We start from the raw sequence: 4,660 nt of genomic DNA on the forward strand, positions 1-4,660 counted from the left end.
GAACACCACAAATAAAAGTATGCTAAGAGGCAATGTAAGGTCATGTGTAAACGTGTTGTTAAGCAGAGATGGGTCACATCAAAAACAGGACAAACTGAAGCTCTTGCCTTGATAACTCTAGCCATCAGATGCCTCAGAGGAATCATGAGAGTCCTACTCCCAGAGCAGGCCCTTGTACAGTAGAACTGATTCTTTGCACTGTTAAATGCCAACCCCCCATGTGAAGATAAGCATTGGCAAATTTATGGATTTATGTAGTTACATGGGACTTCAGAGGTGTGTTGACTGTTCACTGTAGCTATTATTTCAGAGTGCCATTTCTCCAATCAGCTGTCAGACTGATTGATTAGGTTGTATAGGATGGTTTGGATAGGGATGATCCTGCCTCAGGCAGAGGGTTGGACTAGATGACCTCTAGAGGCCCCTTCCAGCCCTACTTCTCTATGACACTATGACCACGGCTATGCTCCAGTTGATTGGAGCAGTGACATCTTTTAACAGCCAAGCAGCTTGTTCTACTGTGAAATAAACTGGTTGGGAACCACCTGGCTATGAAAAATCCTGGTTCTGTGGTACTAATCATGATTCCCCCCACAAGTCTGATTTAAAACTGCTGGCTTCAAGCCCTTTACTTTGAAACAGTAACACTGGTCAATGCAGTGACAAGATAGTTTTCTTAAAGCAAACTACCTGCTTAGAAATAAAGCATTTCAGAGACAACCTAACAAAACAGACTGTATGCACATGTAGCTTTTCTCTCAGCCTTATCTAGGAAGGCCACACATCAAGACTCCCTCCACAGAGTCACTACTCTGCAATCCTGTCTCCCTAGAAAATTTCCAACAAGTGACCCTTCCCCTCAGAACAGTCTTTAACTCCGTAGCACAACGGTCCTTATGGTCACTTAGCTTCTAGTCTGACAAAGCAAGGTTGACACTTCCTTGGAACCCATCATTTCTGATTAAGAACTTGCTCCATCGTCTGCATGTACTGGCTAATTTGTAGCTTATGTATTGGGTTGCTTTCCTATTTGCCCTTCCAACAGCTACCTACTATTTTAGATCAAAGTAGTTCTATAGGAGTCCAATAACTACTGTATTTTATATATATATATATATATATATATATATATATATATATATATAAAATCATATACATCTTGTTATTTCTCACAGTATTGATAACTTTATCGATCATAGACTTTATCCACCCACAGCATTTAATAGGATTCTAGCATTAAGGGATTAGCACTGTGCACATGCTGTCAGAGTGGATATTCTCTTGCAGACTGCATAAACTGCGGCAGAGGTTATGGGCATATTTCGTACAATAAATGGTCTTATTGTGGACCATGTGCTATGGTCTTTTTCCAGTGTGCAAAGCAGCTCCCCCCAACACTGAAGAGCTACAGAAACCCAATGCCTGAATCAAGCTCCTCACTGTCAGTGCCTCAGTATACCTACAGTTAAGCCCCTAGGAGTCAATCAATTTTGGGACTTTCACCTAGGAAACCTCGAGTAGGAAGGAGTACACTCTCCTTCCTTTACCTTCAGTCTCACCCCCTTGCTGCTTATATGAGAGGCCTAATCTGACAGCGTGCACTAGAAGCCTATAGAGGTTTAAAAGCTCTCCATGGCACCTAGGTGTTCAGCTGAAACACCTACACCCTTTTGTGAATTTAGGTCAGTTAGTCTGGTAGAAAACTTCTAGTAATAGAAACACTTGGAATGTGGCACTGTGTGAAGGCTCACTTTGTCAGGATCAAGGGGTGATACTGCTGGGACACAGAGCATGTCAACATGAGATAGTAAATGCACAGTAGCCTAATTCTATTGTGCATTAGCACAGCAGGCAGAAACCATGCTAATGCACAGTAGAATTAGTCTGCTGTGCATTAGCATCACAAAAAAGCATGCAATGGTGCTATACTGCAGTAATGTTGATTACGGCACATTCATGCACTTGCAGAGCTGTACCCGCTGAGTAGCTAATCCTCATCTCACATCTGACACCAAGGCACAAGTCATTTAATAGAAGCTCTAAAGGCTCCTTAAAGCAATTCTAAAAGGAACAGGCATTAAACCATTAAGATGAAATTCTTACATCTGTAGTTCCATAGTAACCCATACAACACTTATGTTTCAAAAGGAACTTTCAAAACAAGATATACATGAAAGAAATCAATGTTAAGAATTTTTTTTTAAACTTCAGTAAGACTAGAGCTGATTCAGAACAGTGCTTGGCTACAGGAGAAGATGCAAGTTCTGGTGCAGACGCTGCACCAAGAGAAAAGGGAGCTGGAGAAAGACTTCCACGAGCAGCTGAAAGGGCTGATGGAGCAGCACGCAATGGACAAGGAGGAGCTGCGGCAAGAGCTTCTGGAAAGGCACAGACAGGAGCTCCAAGAGGAAAGATGTGATGCTGAGAAGCTCAGAGAAGAAAATGCTCTTCTGAAGAATGAATTAGCACTATTGAATGAAGAAGGTAGTGTTTCTCACCTCAGATTAAGAGAATTGAGTGGATCTCAAGAAGATATGTGGCAAAAAATAGAAGCTGAGAGAAAAGAGAAAGTGGCTGTGCAGAAGATGGTGGACAACCTGAAGAAACAGGTGTTGGATTTGAAAGCCAGGAACCAGCAGCTGGAATTTGAAAGTGCAGAATTAAGGCAAAAAAATTCCAAAAACCAAGCGGATGTGCAGGATCTGAATCAACGGTTGGCAAGACTGCTCATGCAGAAAGAGAAGGAAGCAGGGAAGTGTACTTTGGAGGAATGGGAAAGGGAGAGATCCAAGCTGAAAGAAGAACTGGAAAACTGTAAAGTTAAGTCATCAGCTTTGGTATCTTCCTTGGAGGCAGAGCTGTCTAAAGTCAAGGTTCAAACCCATACACTAGAAGAGGAAAATCACCTCCTTAAACAGGAACTGGAGAAGACCAAACAGCTGCCCAGGTGTCCTGATCTCTCTGATTGCCAGAATGAAATCTCTAGTTTAATCACTAAAACTGAAAAGCTGTTGAAAGAGAAAGAAGCCCTGAGTGAAGAACTCAATAGATGTGTTGATAAGGTAGCTAAAGTGAGCTACTTGGAGAATGTACTTGCAGGCTTGAAGCAGGAACAGAAGTCCTGGGAGCAACAGAATCAGATGCTGAAAACACAACTCATGGTTTCACAGGAAAAGGTCCAGAGTCTGGATGAAGCACTACAAAACATTAACCTTCAAATGTCACGACTCAAATCAGACCTCCGGGTGACCCAGCAGGAGAAGGAGGCTCTTAAGCAGGAAGTGATATCACTGCACAAGCAACTCCAAAATGCTAATGATAAGAATCAGGTTTTAGAACTGGCTGTGACTTCTTCGGGGCTGCAAAGCCAGCAAAAGAAGCTCTGCTGGGATGAACTGGATCAGCTAATGAAACAGGAGCAGCAGCTATTGAGGCAAGAGAATGAGCGGCTCCAGAGAGAAATCCAGACCACTAAAACAGATCTCAGTCATTCCAGGGAGAAGATTCGGCAGCTGGAATCTAACATCCTTTCCCTGAAACACCAAAAACATCAAAGCCAGTCGGGTATTATGAAAGCCATAGAGCAAGAGAACTTAAGTTTGAAGAGAGAGTGTGAACAGCTTCAGAAGGAACTGTCCTCTGCAAACAGGAAGATCAGTCAGATGAATTCACTTGAACGCGAATTGGAGACCATCAACTTGGAAAATGAAGGGCTAAGAAAAAAGCAAGTCAAACTGGATGAACAACTTATGGAGATGCTACACTCGAGCTCCGGTGCGATGCTTAGCCAGTCGCAGCACACTCGGGAGCTGCCGCAGCTCCAGCAGCAAGGCTGTACCATGGTGCCCAAGGAGCAGTTCCAGCAGCTCCAACATCAGCTGCTTCTAGCAGAAAGGAGGAATCGGCGCCTGCAGGAGGAACTTGAAAACCAACCCTCAGAAACAAACATGCCACAGGCCTTGCTACCGGAGCAGCGAGCAGTGCATGCAGATTCCTACAGGAGGATTGGGCACCTCTGAAAGCTTGGCTGCTAATGATCTCATTCCTTACCATGATAACCTTACATACACACGAACTGGCATAAGCTGAGAAATTTGAGGGTCAAATTATACTGTGGTTTTTTTTTAAAAAAAAAAAATCCTCTACAGTATTATGTGGGTTTTTTCCTATTTATTTGTGTAGAAGTTATTCTGTGAAATTTCACAAGCTGTCGTTTTCAATTTGTTACAAATCATTTTATTTATGTTATTTAAATTGTCAATGTGTTCAATGTGGAAAGAAATACACTATTTTTCTCAAAGTGCTGTAACTATTTTTAACAAAAGGTACTAATTTTATATGAGATTTGAAGAAAATCTGGACTATTTATACTTGTATAAGTTGTATAAACTTTTTAACAGGGAAAGGTGACACTTTGATGTAAATGAGAAATAAAAAAAATCAATGTCTAGATGGGCCTCAATCCTGAATATGGTAGTTCTGTCCCCCTACTTGGAGTGGATGCCAACAGCAGGTTCTACATTATTCCTGAACAGCCAGTATGCCAGAAGTGTTCCATGTTTTTTCCCCCTCACTCCTCACATTTACTTTGTCAGTCCCTTCTGCATATCAATTGCATGTCATGTTTTACTGCTTTAAACTAAACATGAAGTGGTAAAAG

General features: G+C 42.0%; 1 pseudogene; it reads left to right on the forward strand.

The window, feature by feature from the left end:
• Positions 1 to 1,236: 1,236 nt before the first annotated feature.
• LOC149874419 (ninein pseudogene) lies at positions 1,237 to 4,467 on the forward strand (annotated as a pseudogene).
• The last annotated feature ends 193 nt before the right edge of the window (positions 4,468 to 4,660 follow it).

This window comes from Crocodylus siamensis, chromosome 1 (genome assembly GCF_052110815.1).
Source record: "Crocodylus siamensis isolate JL-2025a chromosome 1, ASM5211081v1, whole genome shotgun sequence".
Taxonomy (NCBI): Eukaryota; Metazoa; Chordata; order Crocodylia; family Crocodylidae; genus Crocodylus; species Crocodylus siamensis.